Here is a 20,192-nt window from a genome sequence, read left to right as displayed (position 1 = left end):
CAGCAGCGTTAAAGCTGTATAAGGCCAAATTTTTAGTGCAGATTCTATATGGAACATTTTTAGGTCCTCTCTCCTCTTGTTTCAATCTGCAAGGAAGAGCACGGTCCAAATTTTTGAGAGCTGTGCTACAAGTTCCCAAGGGTGTATCAAACGCCTGGATTCGTCTGGAGTCAGGAAACCTGAGGTTTGAAGCTAGGGTGGGTATCCAATCCGTTCAGCTGAAAGCTTTTTTCGATACTCAAGGTTTGCTCCCCCTGATTCTCCATGATGAATTTAAATCCAGCTGGCTTAAGGCAGTTTACAGGTATATTACAAAAACAGGTTTCTCTGTTCATGTGCTCCTAACTCAGGGGGCTGTATGAGCCAAAGGGTTAATTAAACAAAGAATAGAAGACATACAGCGTCAATCTGACATCTCTAGTGCATCTAAAATAGGGGTGTTGATAAATGATAAAGGTATCTTGAGCCATCCAAGTATCTGGCCTCTGTGGAAGTAAATAATCTCAGAAGGGCATTTTCTTTGGCCAGGTTTTCCATTAGCGGTTGTTGAGAGTAGGGACTAGAGATGGGCACAAACCAAAATACAATCCAAAAAACCCCATGAAACAGGCTGGTTCGGGGTTCCCAAACCAGGGTTCATGGAAGCTCCTTTTCCGGAACTTCCACGAACTTTATACTGGTTCATTGGGTCGTATTTACAGGGGCAGTTTCAATGGCCATTTCCCCAAGGAAATGGCCATTAAAACTGCCCCTTTAAGGGACTTGCAAGGGCAGGTCCCTTTAAACGCAGCCATTTGAGGGGCAGCAAGGCTGTTTTTGGCCTCCTCTGCCCCTGCGCAGGCCTGCAGAGGGATGGAGGAGGCCAAAAATGGCCTTGCCGCCCCTCAAATGGCTGTGCCATGTGTGGTCATTTGAGGGGCAGCAAGGCCGTTTTCAGCCTCCTCTGCCCCTGCGCAGGCACACAGAGGGACGGAGGAGGCTGAAAATGTCCTTGCCGCCCCTCACAGGAGGAGACGGTGGACCCCGTGCCACAGGGGAAGGTAAGTGTGCGGCTGGGGCAGAGGTTGGGGCTGGAGGGTGGGGGAGTGAGAGAGTGGGGGAGTGGGGGGGCTGGGGTTAGGGCAGTTTAAGCAGCAGGTCCCTTTAAACTATCGGATGGCTGCCAGCTGATAGTTTAAAGGGGCCTGCTGCTTGCAAAGCAGGAAAGGGCCCTTTAAACTGTTAAATGCCCTTTCCCTGCTGCTGCTAAGCAGCTGGAAAGGAGCATTTAAACCCCATGAACCACGAACCATGAACTATGTCATAACTGGCCCCAGTTCCATGCCAGTCCATGGTTTTTGGTTTGTTAAAATCCACGAACCACGAATCTCATGGTTCAGTTTTGTTTGTTTTTTTGGTCCGTTCCCATGTCTAGTAGGGACAAGAAAATCCCATATGCAGAAAGGCTATGTCTATGCCCTTTGGGAAAGGTAGAGTCTGCTGAGCATATGTTCTTCAGTTGCCCATTTTAAAGAGAGTTTCGTTTAAAAATTATTACTCCACTATTACATAGGATTCCCAGTTATATAACTACAAATAAAGCAAAGCTCTGCTGGCTCTTAGCTGATAAAAACCACATGATCACATGGCAAGTAGCCAGATTTTGTACATTAATTTTTAAATGGCGTGAAATGTATTTTAAAAGTTTTTTAAAAACTGATGGTTTTTCTTTTTATTGATAAGTGGTTTTGTAACATGATTTTTGTATATTCGTCTTGGTACTGTAATAAAAATGATGGTGAAGATTCCATGGGTTAAATCATGATGGGTAAATTGGCTTGAATTCTGTTTACATTTGTAATGTAGTTGTGCGCCAGATTATAAAAAATAACTTTTGACCTCTGACATTTTTCTTGATATATGTTGATGAAAGATTTCATTCTCAGTTTACTGGTTTGCATAAACAATACAGATACTGATTTTTTTTCTTGGATAGACTGAGGTTATTGAAACAGTGGAAACAATATTCTTCCTCCCCATTCAGATAATTACATAATCGGAGCCCATATGATCACTCACAAATGTTTTCTGTTGGGCTCAATCAAATATGTAGAACCTCATTAACACTGTTTTTTTCAGTGTCTCTGTACATGCATCACTCTCATCCAATCCGAGCCTTTGAGCTAGCCAACTCACAACTGGTAGATGCTCATTTGTTTATTTGCAGAACATCAAGAGCATGTGAAGAGTGGGAATGTGTGAAAAGAACTGCAGAATGAACAGCTTAATGCTGAAATTCTTTTGATTTCATGTTTCATTCTTATGTTTAATAGTATCACAATCTAAGTAGCAACTCCTCAGGAAAACCAGAGGAAAATGGGCAAGGTATGACAGAGAGAATATCCTTAGTTAACACAGAAAGACATTTCTGTAGCTCATGTTATTCTGACACTGTTTCTATACAGTTATTTTAACTGGATGATTTCAGAAGAAGGATAAGCATTGTTTGCCTCTACCCCGTATATATAAGAGGAGAAAGCCATATTTTGCATAAATTAAGGCTTCTCCTCCAAGCGCATCATCACCATATAACTTATTCTTACCTTTCTTATCCCACCCATTACTCCATGTAGAGATAGGTTCCCATCTTCAATCTGGGAACTCAGAGATTCCCCAGAATTACAACTGATTTCCAGAGATCAGTTCCCCTGGAGGAAATAGCAACTTTGGAGGTCAGATCCTATGATGCCATCCTTGCTGAGTCCCCTTCCCTACACCATCCCCTTGCACCACCATCCCCTTGCACCACACACAAATCTCCAGGAATTTCTCAAAGAATGTGAAAACCTTGTATAGAAGTCAAACCAAATTGCAACCACAATCTACAGCAGATGTTGTGAGGAGGAGGGTCAGAAGACAAATTATAACACATTGATAGGAAAAATTGTGCAGGCTACTAAGTGCAGGCACTTTTCTCACTAGACCCCTTTCTTGTTCATTCTGGGGAAGATAATTGAGGCTTACTAACTAAGGACCACACTGCAGTTGCTTAGAGGCCTCTTCACAGGCATTTGATTCAGCACAACTTTGAAGATTTCTTTTAAACTGTGTAATATTCCCTGACGTAGGACAAGGTGCCACAAGCTTTTGGCTCTTCTCTTTGCTCTTTTTGACTGTTCCCATCCTCAAGAAGTCCTGCTAATTGTTACCAAGTGAGACCAAGGCTTCTTAGGAAATATTGGCCTACCCTGAATGCCACAGCATAGTTGCAGAGTTGCTACCAAGGCACAATCTACATTTTGTGCCATAAAATCAGGCTGGTCCAATGTTTCCACTGGTTCAATTGGACCTTTACAACATTTTATAAGTTTGACTAGAACTATTATATGCTCTTTAAGTATCTCCAAAAAGAGCCCCATAGTGCAGAGTGGTAAGCTGCAGTGCTGCAGCCCAAGCTCTGCTCAAGACCTGAGTTCGATCCTGGTGGAAGCCGGGTTCAGATAGCCGGCTCAAGGTTGACTCAGCTTTCCATCTGTCCGAGGTCGGTAAAATGAGTACCCAGTTTCCTGGGGGTAAAGTGTAGGTGACTGGGAAAGGCAATGGTAAACCACCCCATAACAGAAGTCTGCTAAGAAAATGTCGTGATGCGACGTCTCCTCATTGGTCAGTAATGACTCAGTGCTTGCACAGGGGACTACCTTTACCTAAGTATTTTCAAAAACCATATTAATAGTTCAGCCCAGTTACTCGTTTACTGGGAAATATCTCGTAATGGCATCTTCTCCTGTTCAAAAATCTTTGTTTCTAATTCTATATTTCTCTACAATTGTGTCAGTTTAATAGCAATTATCATTAAGTGATGTTTCCATTTAACATCAGTTGAAAATTACTGATTTACTGCTCCAAACAGCAATTAATGTCAATTATTCTACACAACACCATGCTGTGCTACAGATTTTTCAATTTTCCACTTAACTTCACTATGTATATGTCTCATTTGACACTTTTTCAAGTCTTTGTAAGATGAACCATGATGGACTGATTGAGAGTGTCTTTTGGGGGGTAGTAAACCTTATGCATGTACTCTCATGAAGGGAATGGATGTGTACAAGAAGAGTATATTTATTTTATTTATTTTACATCATTTATTTTACATTCTTCCAAATGGGGACCCAAAACAGCTTATATCATTCTCCTTTCCTCCATTTTATCCTCACAACAACCATTTGAGGTAGACTAGGCTGAGAGTATGTGACTGACCCAAGGTTACTCAGTGAGCTTCCACAGCAGATTGGTGATTCAAACCTGGATCTCTTGTATCCTTGTCCAACACTATACCGCACTGGCTCTCCAGGATAGAAAATAGTTGATTGGAAATTCTTTTATTTTTAAGGTCAAAATCAACACCTTGAATTGTGCTTGGGAGTAGATTGACTTGTGTAATTGCTATAATATCAGGGTCATATGATCCCAATAGCTGGCCCCAACCAGCAGTCTAGCGGTAGCATTCAGCATTAGCTGTATTCAGCACTAGCTGCAACTTTCAAATGCTCTTCAAGGGTAGCCCCAAGTAGAGCACATTGCTTACTTAATTAAGGAGTAATTACGGCATGGATCAAACTGACATGGATAGCCCAGGTGAGCCTCATCTCATCAGATCTCATCAGATCTCAGAAGCTAAGCAGGATCAGCCTTTGTTAGTAATTGGATGGGAGACCTCCAATGATAACCAGGGTTGCAGAGGCAGGCAAGAGCAAACCACTTCAGTTAGTCTCTTGCCATGAAAACCCCACAAGGGGTTGCCATGTCAACTCTGACTTGTGGGCACTCTCCACCACCAAGGCATGGATTAGTGTGGCTAGATTGGACTGAGCCAGGAACAGGTGCAGCTAACACACCAACCAAAGCTTGGCAAAAGCACTCTGAACCAGCGGAGCTATGTGGTTTAGCATGGTGACTGGTTTTACAATGTGTTGAGCAGCACTCTTAAGCTGTGAACCTTACTTTTCAAGGGAAGTGTAACCTCATACAAGACAGAAGAGATCTCAAGTTCCTGGTCTGCCAGAAGATCTCTATGCTGTTAGGATTTAATTTCAACTTGTTCACATTCATCCAGTCCATTACTGCCTTCAAGCACTGGTTCAGAGCATTAGCAGCATCCTTGGAATTAGGTAGAAATGAAAAGTAGAGCTGGATATCATCTGCATATTGATGACATGGCAGCCCAAACATTCTGGTGATTTCTCCCAGAGACTTCATAAAGATATTAAATAGCATGGGGGATAAGGTTAAATCTTGTGGAACCTCACAGGCCACTGGCCAAGGGGCAGTGCAACAATCCCCCAGCACAACCTTCTGAGATTGACCTTCCAGATACGACTTGAATTGCTATGGCATAATGCCCCTTAGTCCCAGGGCTGAGAGATGACTCTGAAGGATACCATGGTCAATGGTATCAAAGGCTGCTGAGAGATGTAGCAGGACTACCAGGGTCACACTCTCCCTGTCTAGTTCTCAGTAAAGGTCATTAACCCAGGCAACCAGAGCAGTCTCTGTTCCAAATCTCTGCCTGGAGGCAGATTGAAGTAGGTCCAGAAAAATCAGTCTCTTCCAACAACCTCTGGAGCTGAGAAGCAATCACCTGTTCTAACACCTTGCTCAAGAATGGAAGAATAGAGAGTTCTTCAACATAGGACTCAAGAAGAGTTTTTTCGACACAGGTTTAATTACAGTCTCCTTGAGCTCAAGTAGTACAATTCTTATAGTCAAGGAAGTATTTACTGCTCCTTTTACCCATTCAGCTCCCCCCCCCCCACAGCAGCTTTTATCAGCCAGGAAGGGCAAGAGTCAAAAGCACAGGTGGTGGACCTCTCCTCTGCAAGAATCTTATCCACAAGCTGAAAGTTATCCATATAAATTGGACAAGCAAGTGCCAAAGGTTCATCATCTGGACTAGAGGTGGGCATGAACAGGAAAAAATGAACACGATGTTCATTGTTCGTTGCCATCCACGAACAGGGAATCATGAACAACCACAAACATGACCCTGTTCACAAACATGTTCATGGTTGGCTGTTCGTGGGAGGGAGGGGGGAGACTTGGAAGGGAAGAAAGTTCCCTGTGCCGTTTGCAAATGGCGTGGTGAATCTCCTTCCCTTCAAAGTCTTCCTCCTTCCAGCTGCCTAGAGGGAGGGGCGGGAGACTCTGAAGGGAAGGTTCCCCATGCTGTTTGCAAACGGCCTGGGGAACCTCCTTCCCTTCAAAGTCTCCCTCCTTCCAGCTGGCTAGAGGGAGGGAGGGGAGACTCTGAAGGGAAGAAGGTTCCCCATGCCGTTTGCAAACAGCATGGGGAACCTCCTTCCCTTCAAAGTCTCCCTCCTTCCAGCTGGCTGGAGGGAGGGGGGGAAACTTTGTCAGGAAACCCCTGACAAGAGGCTGTGCAGCAGCAGGGAGAAGGGCATTTCACCCCAGCAGGGTGAAGTGCATTCAGCCACTTGTCAGGGGTTTCCTTGACAAGCAGCTGAGTGGGGGATTTAAATGTCCCTCTTCATGCACTGCACAGCAGCAGAGAGAGGGAAATTTAAACCCCGGAAGGCTGCAATCAGCCCTTGTCAGGGATTTCCCTGACAAGCAGCCAAGTCGGGGGTGAAGTGCCCCTGGGCTTAGATTGGGGTTTCCAGGGCAACAGGAGTTCAGACAGAGTTCAGAAAGTCCGTGCCTACTGTTGCCAAGGGAATTGATTGAAAGGTGCCAGACTGTCTGGCTTGACAAACGGCTGATGAACACCACAAACAGGGCTTGGAATGAACACGTTTATTGGGAATAGGGCCTCACGAACAGCTTGCTTGCGAACAGCTGATCAGGTTGTTCGTGGCTTTTTTTTTGTTCCTATTGCTGTTCATCCCCACCTCTAATCTGGATATGTATCCTCTCCAGCATCTAACTCAGCATGAATCTGTGCTAATTGATTGTACTTCTTCTTTCTTGCTTTTAGGGAATGTGTGTGTGTGTGTTTGTGTGTGTGTGTGTGTGTGTGTGTGTGTAAAATCCATTTAATCAATAATAGAATCTGTTACTCTTTCTTCTCCCCTAGTGGTGGAGAGTGCCCTCAAGTGTGACCCATGGCATCCCCCCCACCCAGCAGGGTTTTCATGGCAAGAGACTAAAAGAGGTGGTTTGGCATTGCCTGCCTCTGTATTCCTGGTCTTCTTTGGAGGTCCCCCATCCAATTACTAACCAAGGCCAAACTTGCTTTTGAGATCTGACAAGATCAGGCTCACCTGGGCTATCCAGGTCATAGCTCTTTCTTCCCTAGTAACTTTCAATGCAGATGCATTCAATAACTCATACCCCCAGTGTATTTTGTATTAAAATTATTAGTGGAATTGTCCATACAAATCAAATGTTACTCTTTTAATCAACTAAAAAAAGGGTCTGTTTATTGGTCCAGTCTTGATAGCTCAGATATAAAGAGCGAATTGTGAAAAAGAAAAGGGATGGAAGCCCCCACAGACTCAACCCAAAGAAGGCTGGGGAAAATACAGGGGTCAAGTTACAAACTAAAATAAAAAAATTCCAAGTAAGTATTTATTAGAAGTGTTCACAAGGTTGTGGTTAAAAACAAATTTAAAATATAGGGCCTTAATTACAGGCTACATGCATGACTAAAACATTCTCCATATAAGATGATGCTACAGCCCAATAACCGACACAAAAACAGAACAGATGCATTTTGGCCCTCAGGCCTTCCTCAGAGGTCAATTGTACAATATTTATGTTAAACAAACACACCCATACATTTAGAAACCAATATAAATGGTTCCTGATGTTCTTGTTTCTTGTACTGTGTGTAGGGTTGCCAGGTCCGCCTGTTCTCCCAGCTGGAGATGGGGGACCCAGCACCTAACTTATCTTCTTTTTCTCAAGCAGTGACATAATCACATGGCCTGAAACTGCCCAGGGAGCATTCCTGTGCTTTACCGGGGGGGGGGGGGGATCGGCTCTATTCAGACCAAATAGGGCTGGATCAGGCCCAAATTGGGCCAGATTTGAGCAAATTTGGCCCGGACTGGGTCGCTGTGAAGCACAGAAGCATTCCCACACTCTGCAGCAGCTTGATCTGGTCTGGATTGGGCCCAAATCAGTGTGGAACGGGCTGCTATGCAGCATGAGAGCACTCCTGTGCTCCACAGTGACCCAATCCAGGCTGATTCGGGCCCAAATAGGCCTGGATTGTGCCCAAATCAGCCCAAATCAGCCCAGATCAGCCTGGAACAGGCCGCTGTGGCATCTGGGAGCACTATAATGCTCCACAGTGGCCCGTTTCAGGCTGATTCAGGCCTAATCCAAGCCTATTTGAGCCTGATCTGCGTCAGATCAGGCCTGCAGGAATATGCCGCGCCTCCCGGGAGTGTGCCCCAGTGCCCCTATTATGTTAAAAGAAAAGCTTCCCTTCCTTCCTTGGGCAATCTCAGTGTTATTGTTTGATAACTTTCCTGACAATCAAACCTCTGCTATAGTGGCTTCCTTTTTAGCCACGGTGATAAAGAAACAAGATTTTCATGAGTTTAGATAGTTTAAAGTGATAATGACGAGTTATGTCTGTGAGAATTGGGTATGTTCAATTGTACAGTTCATATTTTGTTGGTGTTGTATGGCTTATGGCTTCGGCCGGAAAAGCAATAAACTTATTATTATTATTATTATTATTATTATTATTATTATTATTATTATTATAAAAATGCAATAGGGAACTAACATGAACCCACACTCACACACACACCAATTGTCTCTTCTCTAGAACTGATATATCCCCAGTATATTGTATTCTAGCCCAGGTACTCAGTTTTACAGAGGAAATTTCACTTCTGCTGAATAGACCAACGAAAACATCTTTCTTGGAAACATTCTTACCAACGAAATGACAAAGCATCAAAATGATTCCTTCTCGTGGCTAAAATCCAAGACCATAATCCATGAATGGTATTGAAACTTAGTCTTTACTTTCCGTGATAAAGCTTGCTGAGCTGCTATACAAATAAACACATACAACTTTAAATGAATAAATCATGCAAATACATGCTAATGTATACATAAATTAACAGAACATAATAAGGAGAACGAACAAAGTAGATTACAAATTTTTGCCTGCACTTTCAAAATATGTGAGCGATATTTGCTTTCAAAAGAACAAACTCATTTAGACAGAACCAAACAAACACGAATCAGCAGTGAAAGCTAATTTTATGTTCAGTAAAGAAGGAAGATGTGCTTCCTGCCTCAATAGGCAAAAACCAATTAAATTAGGCAAACTTGAAAACATGGAAGTAAAAATCTGTTCTAGTACATAAAAGAAGTTTAGGGGCCACATTCTGCTTGCACATAGTGAGCTGGAGGGGCTCTTGGGAGAATAAATTAATTGATGTACTATCATAACGAGAAGTGAGGTGATAGCAGAATGTGGTTCATTTCTGAAACAAAATTAAGGCATTTATGTCCTTTGGAGCAATTTGAAACCAGCTATGCTATAGAAAATTTTAACACTGTTCTCCTAAAGATCCAGAAATTTCTGTTGAATCTCCTGATAATTCTGTGCTAGTCATTGAAAAAAATACCAAATGCAATCAAAGTTTGCTGAACTAGATGATTATTGTCCCAATAATAGAACCAGTGATGAACAATGTTCAACAATTTTACCGTTCTGGTAGACAATGGCTACATTCAGACATCACACTATGTTTGCCACAACAGAGTAAATGTGGCATGTTTCACATGCATGAATTCTGCCCTGGCTTTTCCCTCCTCCATTCTCACACAGAGGACAGCTAAGGATTTCTGATTTAAAATAAACTCTGGTTACCCATGAGGCACAAATGCTGGTGCCTGAATGAGCCAAAGTTAATGTTTAATTTGAATAAGCTGGGATTCTAAACTACAACGGTTTAGAATCATGGTTTATGGGACATACATTTATCTGAGATACATTGGCTACTGCACTCAAACATCACAGGGAAATAAAATTTGTTTCCACCTTGTGCTCCACATGAAAAGGGAAAAGGAAGGAGGGAAGAGCAAGGGGAGTGCACAAGCACGATGTCTACATTCAGCCAGTCATTTGTCATCAGCAACTTCATATGGTTAAGAAAGACATATAGATCAGTGAAATGTTCGGAGGCCAGGATCAGCTTCATAGTCAAAATTATTATATCAGTTACAGTGTTTGTAGATACAAAATAAACAATGCTTTTGAGATCTAAATATATCATTTCATTCATCCATGGCAATGACAGAAAATCAAAACATTTGAATAATCTTTTTTTTAGTATTCTGAGTGCTTATGCTGTTACATAAAGTACATTTCCTGCAAACACTGTTTTAAATCCTGTAATAAAAATCATGCAAATAACCTGTTATTCTTCACTTTGGATATCAAGAACCAGGGTGGTGTAGTGATTGAAGTTTCAGACTAGAATTTCCTCTCCTTCATTTTATCCTAACAATGAACTGGTGAGTCAAGTTAAGCTGAGAATGTGTAACTGGCCCAAGGTCACCTTGTGAGCTTCCATGGCAGAGTGAGGATTTGAACCTAGGCCTCCCAGATAGTAGTCTGAAACTAACCGCTATACCACATGAGCTTTCTTAGGGTGGCTGTTGTTAAACAGTATCAAGCAGCTGGACTTGCATGAATCATGTTAGTTGGGTGGCAGCAATTCACCCAGTGGTTGTTGCCAGGCCTGGCTGTTATTCCTTCTCCCGGAGGCACATTGGACATTATGGGCACTGAGACACCTCCCGCCCAACTTGAGCCAGACCAGCCCTGTGGCAGAAAGGCTGTGTCTGGCCCATTTGAGTTCACAGTGTGGGGAAATGACACCAGAGCCCTGTATGAGGTAAGGTAAGGCAGCACCCAGCCCACCCAAGCCCTACCCAAGTTGAGGGATGTGGTACCCAACCAGTTTGGGTTCTATGGGGCAGGAAAATGCAGGATGCCTCTTCCTCTCTACCTCCTTCCTTTGGTGTTAGGTGGTGTATGACTACCCAACCCCACTGTGTGACCACAGTGAGCTGGGCCATTTTTCACTCCCAGTCCACCCCTTCCTTCTCCCTCAAAGACCAAAACAACCTTGGAAAGGGCCCTGCCCCCTCCACTTTTATTGAAAGAAAGCAAGGGTGGAAGACTGGCTGACAGTACTATGTGGTTGCCTAACAACAGCCACTGAGGGCATTTTTGTTTTAAAGCTACAGGTGCTACTTCTGTTCTTGGGGGGGAGGGGGTTAACATTGCAATGCATTTTTTTAAGATTTTGGTTTTTTATCCAACTTGGGATGTTTTTGAGGTGTGTAGAAATACCCATTTTGTCTGTTCATGGCTCCAGTCTCTGGATTTAACTATACGCAGATTTGGTCATGTTGATAATTAGATATATTGATGATTGTCTATCACAATCAGCTATAAAAATGGCATTGCATAGGCTTTCCCCCCTTCCAAACCATCCAACCATAAACCATTTCTCCTTGACACCAAAAATGTTTATACATCAAGAAAATTAAAATATGTCTTTTTTTGCAATACCTAGAATAGAAATTCTCTGGCAAATTTTACAAACAAACTGTCATCTAATGCATTCACTACACCAAAGCTACAAACTTAGCAGTCCATTCTGTGATCTCTGGAGATGTCAGCAGTTATTATAAATGACTTTCCAGTTAATTACCTGTTTGGAAATTGAGGAGACTTGGGGTTCGCAGCTGCTTCAGTAAGTAGCTTCAGTGCTCGCCTCATTCCATTGAGTATGATAAATAATATATTGTCTGCCAGACTGCGAGACAATGGCTCATCCAAACCCCTTGGAGATCTTGCTCTGTCTGCCATGTGTTAAAGGCAGTATTGAGGATAAAAGTAGAAATTAAATGGTGTTTAATCTTGATTGTCTCAATCCCACCTGGAACACAAGCAGGATTTACAGAGCAACTTCCTAGGTGCCTGTCAAAAAAATTAGCTTATAAAAACAAAGATATTGAAGGGACTGGGCGGGGAGGGAGGGACAAGATGTTTAATTTCAAATGTTTGACTATGAGCGGGACCACAAGTGATGCCTGACACAGGTTGGACACTAGTCAGCTTCCCTCAAGTTTTGATGGGAAATGTAGGCATCCTGGTCTTGCAGCTTGACTCTCTGACTGCTGTCCAATGGACTTTTCAACTGTCACTTGTCCAACATTCCGCCAAGCTGCCTACATTTCCCATCAAAACTTGAGGGAAGCTGGCAAGTGTCCAACCTGTGTCAGGCGTCACTTGTGGTCCCGCTCTATATGGTTTCATGATAACTTAACTATCCTGGGGACAGGATGGATGTTTCGTTGAACCCCAACCATTCCTCCATGGATCCCTCACCCTCCTCCTCAAACAGTTTAAAGAGTTCCTCTTCCCCCGGTGGCAAGAGCTCTTTGGCCTCCTCCACAGCCCACGAACTGTTCCAGGGGAGGGAGGATGAAGGGTTACTGGCTGCACCTCAGAGCTGGCAACGGAAGATGGAGCGAGGGGTGGACTGCAGGCAGGGACAGCATTGGGAGTTGGGGATGGGGATGGGATAAATGTTTCATCGAACCCCAACCATTCGTCCGTGGATCCCTCACCCTCCTCCTCAAACAGTTTAAAGAGTTTCTCTTCCTCCAGTGGCAAGAGCTCTACGGCCTCCTCCAAAGCCCCCACAGGTGATTTTTCAGGAGCAGGAGTCTCTGCTGCCCCAAAGCCCTGCCCAGAACTGCTTCCCATGGGGCAACTGGGACAATCTTTGCACTTCCCCCCACGACCACCCTTGGCCCCCGGCCGAAGCCTCATTGTGCCAGCAAACAAGAATTAAGGAGAAGAGAAAAGGAGAGAACACTGTGAGCCCTCAGCTGAGGTGCCCACTGAGCTTGGCCCCAGGACCTGGCAGCAGCCCTGGAACCAGGTGGAGGGGCTAAAGCCCTAGCCCAGCATGTTCAGAAACCTTACCAGATCAGGTACTGATAATAATCAATGTGAGCCCTCAGCCGAGGTGCCCACTGAGCTTGGCCCCAGGGCCTGGTAGCAGCCCTGGAACCAGAAGGAGGGGCTAGAGCCCTAGCCCAGCACGCCCAGAAATCTGACCAGAACTGATAATAACAATAATCAATGTGAGCCCTCAGCCAAGGTGCCCACTGAGCTTGGCCTCAGGGCCTGGCAGTAGCCCTGGAACCAGAAGGAGGGGCTAGAGCCCTAGCCCAGCATGCCCAGAAATCTGACCAGATCTGGCATTGCTAATAATAATAATCAGTGTGAGCCCTCAGCCAAGGTGCCCACTGAGCTTGGCCCCAGGGCCTGGCAGCCGCCCTGGAACCACAGGGGATAGATCCCTATCCCACCCATCACACACAGAAAAAATCCCAACTCCAATGCACTTTCCCTGTTTCTCTCCCAAAAGGCTAGGAACAGCTCTGTCCCACTCCACTGCCTGCTGAAACTGAAAGCCAGAACTGGGAGCACTGTGCCCTTTTATAACCAGAGGTCTCATGGAGAAAAGCAGGAGGTCTGTAGTTGGCAGTTAGAACTGCCTAACAGGGTTTGCAGGGATGGGATTGGAGTGCCCACGGGTACAGAACACCACCCCTCCCCCTCCCTCCCCCCGGTCTCTGGTCCCATGTAACCAATTGTAACCAATTTGGAGCGCCACACTTGAAAGGAAGACCTGCCCATCAAGCTAAGTTGGGCTTAGATTGGGGTTTCTAGGGTGACAGAAGGAGTGCAGACAGAGTTCAAGCAGTCCCTGCCTCCGTTGCCAAGGGAATTGATTGAAGGTGCCTGACTGTCTGGTTTCACAAACAGCGGATGAACGCAGAGAACCAGGCTTGCGATGACCACTTGTTCATTTACAATGGGGCCTCACCAACGGCTTGTTCGTGGGTTTTTTGCCTTCGTAATGCTGTTCATGCCCATGTCTACTCATGACTTCCTGCACCAACTTTACATGCTCTTCATAATTACTGGACTAAAGTAAAATATCATCCAGATAAACAACCAGTCCTTTGTACAAATATTCATGCAACACTTCATTGATCAGGTTCATGAAGACCCCAGGGGCCCCTTGCAAGCCAAAGGGCATAACCAAATATTCAAATTGTCCCAAAGGAGTGTTAAACATGGTCTTCCACTCATCCCCCTCTTGAATACAAACTTTGAAGTAAGCATCCCTTAAGTCCAATTTGGTGAAGATCCTCCCTTTAGCTACTACTCCAAGCAAGTCTCTGATGAGAAGGAGGGGGTAGGCATTTGATATAGAAACTGCATTAATTCCTCTGTAATCAGTGCATGATCTCAAGCCTCCGTCCTTCTTCCAAAACAGCAATGGGGCAGCATGGGGAGACCTTGCAGGTCAGATAAAACCTCTTTCTATGTTTTTATCAATGAGCTTGCAGCGCTCCTTTCTCTTGGCTGGGTTCATAGAGTACAGCTTTCCTTTAGAAAGACTCTGCCCCAGAATCAGTTCGATGGCACCATCTGTTGCCCTGTGAAGGGGTAATTCATCTGCCTCTTGTTATTTAAAAAAAACCCTTAAATCATGGTATTCAGAAGGGATCTCAGCTAACTCTTCCCTTGTTAAACATACAGTTTCAGGCATGGGAGGGGGGCTGCCACCACATTGTGGGTTCCACACGTGCTTCTGACATTCTGGCACTGCGAAACGTAACTGGCACATTTTCCACTGTATGTAAGTATCATGATCATAAAGCCATTGGACTCCCAAAACTGCTGGAAATTTTGCAGTTGGGCTTACTACAAAAGTTCTTTCCTCCCAATGACTCCCCATTCCCACCTGGATTAGTTCAGTCTCATATGCACAGAGGGCCCTTTCAGAGGAGAGTCAGCCAAATGTAATAGCCTCTGTTAATTTCACCAGATCTAGTCCCAAGCCTGTTAGAGGGGCAGGAGCGATTAGGTCCCTTCTGCACCCTGAATCAATCAAAGCTTTCACTCAGATATGCATCCCCCTTCTAGGATGTACTATGGTAATTGGGAGGAAAAATAAGGTTCCCTTTTCTCTCACCATGCTTGGCACCTGCTCTCCTGTGACCTGCTGACGGATGCCTGTTACAGCAGGTCTGCACTGCTTCCCACCGGCATATCCTTCTCACTGCTGGAAGGAGATCCCTCTCCCGGCCTCCTGGCTGCTTCTCCCTTCCCAGCCACCACTGCCTTTTCCTACTCTTGGGATACTCCTCTTCCCCGACCCAGGTGTGTTGAGGCTGCCGCTTCTCCCTGCCTCGCCTTCCTGGCTAGGCTACTCCAGGATCCTGACTCTCTCTTGGGGGGAGGGACTTCTCACCCTCTGGCACTCCGCAGCAAACTGGCCCACCACACCACACTTTAGGCACAAACCTTAGTTCCTCCTCCTCTCCATCTTGCCCAACAGGATTGGTCCTCTCATGCGAGGCTTGTCTTCCCTCTTGCTCTCACTGGCTCTCTGTTGTTGGCTGGCTTGGTGTTCTAAGTGAAGCAGCTTTACAGCCTCCTCTCTGTTTTCAATCTCACACGACAGCTGGATCCACCCTAGCTGGGTACGTGGGTTATCTTGCACCATGGCTTTGGCCACTGAGTCTGGGTTCAAGCCAGCATGGAAAAACCCCACCTTCACTGAATCAGTCCAGTCTTGTACTTTGGCAGCGCACTCTCTGTACTTGGCTGCAAACTTGCACACTGGATGCTTCCCTTGCCGCATACACTTCAGTTTAGTTCTTGCTCTCTCCTCGTCAACAGGGTCTTTGTACTGCACCCACATTGCACGCATGAAGGCTCTCACACTCTGCAGCTCTGGGGCTCATGCTGTGTAGAGAGTCACATACCATTTGGCCATTTCTCCTCAACCGGGAGACCAGGTAGCTCACCCAGCTGGCTTCATCTGGGAAGGTGTGGCCTCACTCTCTCAAGAACTCTGCCTCTTGCACTAGGCAGTACCCCAACTCCTCTGGGTCCCCCTCAAAGTGAGTTTCTAGTTTCTGTAGGCCCTATGGTGGCTGAGGTGGAGGTGCAGGCATCTGCCCAGTTGGCACTCCCACTGGGTGCACGGGTTGGGACCCCGGCACTGGAGCTCCTTTCCCATCTGGAAGATGGACCAGTGGTTGGCCTGCCAGCCCTGGGACTCCTTACCCATCCAGGGGAAGAGCGGGCAGCTGGCCTGGCAGGGCTTGGGCAGCTAGATCCAGTGGCTGGTTTGGAAGGCCACCTGCATCATCTGCTGGATATTCTCCATGAAGGCATATAACTCACACTTCATCTCCCCCATCTCAGCTTGGATCTCTTGCACTTTGTCAGTGGAGGGTGCTTCCAGTGTTCCTCTCCCACCTTAATCTTCATCCCCTTCCCTCCTTCTTTGAGGAATTCATCCCATCAGAGCAGACTCAGTCTGTGGAGCTGAGCCCTCCAACAATCTCTGGTTTCCATCTTCCTCCTGGCTGACAGGGGGTCCATTGCACCGGGGTCCCCTCCATACAGGAGCTGTGGTCCAGAGGCAGCCAGGAAACATCGGTGCAGGGCCTCATGCTAGCTCCAGCTCCAGCAAATGCTCCTGAGTTGGGCCCATGCTCTTTGGTGGGGTCTTTAAGGCTTCCTTCGGTTGGCTCTTCAACACTAGTCCCCATGCCTCCTTCATTAGCTGTGGCTCAGGGTTAGGAGTCTATGGTGATTCAGGTCCATAGTCCTAGCAATCTAAGAATGTCAGGCAACTTTCAAAACACTTCAGGGGTTAAAGTTCTTTATTGGTATTGCTAGTTTCACGCTCTCATGCCAGCCTTGCTAGAACTGACAGTTACAGAAAAGCTCAAAGCAGATAAAGGTTCCTCATGGCTACTTCCTCTGCCCCTTCTACTAGTCTTCCAACTCTACAAGCAGGCTGGGTGATTCATAGACATCTCAAGGACAGGTTCCCAGGCTAGGGAAAGATTACAGCAGGAATCAGCAACCACTTCCTGTTCATAGTTTCCCAGCACCCAACAATATCAGTTTTAGCTGCAGAAATATGACAGGTGATTCTTTTTCATATCTGAAAAATACTATAAATAAAAAAAAACATTCAAGCAAAAGAGGCTTTGTAACCTAGGATCCTAGGAAGATGCAAGAACCACAGATGGGTATACTTTGCCCAGGAGAAGTGGCAATAAACCACTGTCCCTGACATCCTGCAATATGGTTGTTAGCACTCCAGTTGTTTTTCTTCCCATCATGATGCTGTGGTGAATGTAAAGTGTACATAACCTGAAAGAGTGGTTCTGAGTTGCAAACCAAACTATCTAATTGAGGCAAAAGCTCAGTGCTAGTTGCTCTGCTCATGGACAGTTGCTGATGGAAAGTACTTAGGGATATTTATGATGCATTTTTCTGTGGGGCAAGGCAATATAGCAAGGCATTTGAATTATGATCCACCTGCTACACCTGCTACTATGGAAGCTGCGGGTACATTCATATTAGTAGACTCATCTCTGCTCCTTTTGGGTACATAAGTTTAAAATAGCTTATTTGTGTATTTAGCTTGAATTTCACTATGTACAATTTTTAGTTAGGTTGACAACAATGGCCCCTAAGTTTGTAAATATTTGTCTGTTCAACAGCAGCATTTATCTTACAAAGGCACATAGACCATTTTGCCTCTGACAAGTTTCCTGTTCATTTGTTACCCTAATAACAAATAGACTGTCAGGCTTGCTGGTCCTCAGACATGAATTAAATCTGCTGACACAACTGACTGGAAAACTTCATTTAAAGATTGTGCAATAGCAGAAATACAGAGAAGGAATTTGAAAAACCGTAAGTCTGCTGATGACTTACATATTCCGGAGTAGCAATGCACAAAACAGTCTGATAATGCTTCTCTTCACACAGAGTGATTTTACAAGCCAAATCCAACACACTTTTTTAAGGAGCTGGCACATATAATGGTGTTGAAGAACTGTGAATAAAAAGTGTAATGGTTGTTATTCACCAGATGAATGTTTGTTGTCAGGGCTTGCCGCCGCTGCCGCTGGGCGTGGCACTGGGCGGTCTGCTCCTGACGTCACAGGGGGGCCAGGGATTCTGCAGGACCCTGCTCTGTGGAAGGAGGGGCGGTATACCTCACCCAGACTCCCTCTCAGTCCACTCGCTGGCCTGCTCAACCCGGCCTGCTTACCCTCTGCGTCCTCCTTCGTCTCCTCCTTCCAGAACTCTCCTCCAAACCTCCACCCTTGCATCTTACTGCTCTCACTCCACATCATCACTCCTCACTCACACCCACCACCACAGGGCTCTTCCCAGCCAGCTTTTATAGGGCTTCCTTCTACTGCCCCACCCCTCTTCCAGCCTGGCCTTGGGCTGCACCAAGCAGTTGCAGCTGGGGTAGCTGATCTGGCCCCACTGACCAGCACCAGCTGTGCCTTGTTCTCTGGCTGCCCAGCCTCCCTGCCTTGGCTGATTGCTGAAGGCATGTCCAGCTGCAGTCCCCTGGCTAGCAGCCCAGCCTCCCTGGCAGAGCTGATGGCTGAAGGTGGGTCCAGCTGCGGCTCCTTGGCTGGTTGCCCAGGGCTTCCTGCAGAGTGCCTCCAATAGCCCCACCTGGAGTGGCTTGGCTTTTGGCAACTCCTGGGCCCGGCTACTATTTTCTAGCTGGGGCGTGGCTTTGGGTTGTTGGGGCTGCTGCTGCTTCTCCTCCTCAGGTAAGGTCTTTGGGTGGGTGACTGCTGGGCTCCCAATCCCTCTGCCCTTGCCCCCTTCCGCCTTGCCTAGCCCCCTTTCCCTCCCTAGGGGAGTGGGACTCGCTGGCCTCTCTCTGTCTCCCCCTGCCTCCTGAGGCCCTGGGCTTTTGCCCCTTGCCCCTGGCACCGGCAGGTTCTGGCTCCATTTGCCTGTGGGAGGGGTTGACCTGCTGTCCCCCAGCTGCCCCCTCTGCCTGCCCGTCAGCCCGGCTGACCTGCTGTTCCCTCCTACCAAGTCTGGGGGCTGGGACCCAGACCCCGGACACACACCCCCGCTTAGCTTTGAGTTGTGGGGGTCAGGGTCAGACTCAAACATGCGGGACATGAAGTCCGCATCCACATGCTGCGCCCCCTTGCGGTACTTGATGGTGAACCGGAAGGGGAGGAGGGAGAGGTACCACCGCAGCACACGGGGGTTGTGTGCCTTCATGCGGTGGAGCCACTGCAGGGGCGCATGGTCCGTTAGTAGGACAAAGGGATTATTGGCCAGGTAGTATTGCAGGGCCCCCACTGCCCACTTGACCGCTAGGGCCTCCCGCTCCACTGTTGCATAGCGCCTCTCTGCGGGCTGCAGCTTCCGACTCAGGAAGAGGATGGGGACGTCGGTTCCGTCACGTTCCTGAGTCAGGACTGCCCCAAGGCCGGTGTCAGAAGCGTCTGTGGCCAGCGTAAAGGGTCGGTCAAAGTCTGGGTTCCACAGGGCTGTGGTATTAGAGAGGGCTGACCGCAGGTCCTTGAAAGCTGCTTCTAGTGCTGGGGTCCACCGGACTTGGTTGGGCAGCCCCTTCTTTAAGCAGTCTGTCAGGGGGGCGGCTCGGAAGGCAAAGTGGGGGATGAACCGCCCGTAATACCCCAGTAGTCCCAGGAAACGTCGGACCTGCTTCTTGGTCCGGGGCTGGGGGGCATCAGCTATTGAGGCCACCTTGTCTGGTGGTGGGCGAACTCGGCCTCCCCCGACCACAAAGCCCAGGTACTGGAGTTCCTGGAACCCCAGGTGGCTCTTCTTTGGGTTAGCCCGTAGTCCGGCTCGCTGGAGGGCCCTCATGACAGCTTCCAAGTGTTGGAGGTGGGTGGGCCAGTCCGGGCTGAAGATGATGATGTCATCTATGTATGCCATTGCATACGCCCGGCACTCTCCCAGCACTTGGTCCACCAGCCGCTGAAACGTGGCAGCTGCCCCGTGTAGACCAAACGGCATCTTCTTGAACTGGAAGAGGCCTCGTGGGGTGGCAAAGGCTGTCTTCTCCCGGTCCGCTGGCTGCACGGGCACTTGCCAGTAGCCCTTCGTCAAGTCTAGGGCCGACAGGTAGCGGGCGGACCCTAGGTGGTCTACCAACACATCTGCTCGGGGCATGGGGTATGCATCGAACTGGGCCACCTTATTCAGTTCGCGATAGTCGATGCAGAATCGGGTGGTCCCATCCGGCTTGGGCACCAAGACTATCGGGCTCCTCCAAGCGCTTCGCGAGGGC

This window comes from Eublepharis macularius, chromosome 5 (assembly GCF_028583425.1).
Source record: "Eublepharis macularius isolate TG4126 chromosome 5, MPM_Emac_v1.0, whole genome shotgun sequence".
NCBI classification, from domain to species: Eukaryota; Metazoa; Chordata; class Lepidosauria; order Squamata; family Eublepharidae; genus Eublepharis; species Eublepharis macularius.
The sequence above is the reverse complement of the archived record's forward strand: the minus strand, read 5'-3'. Positions refer to the sequence as shown.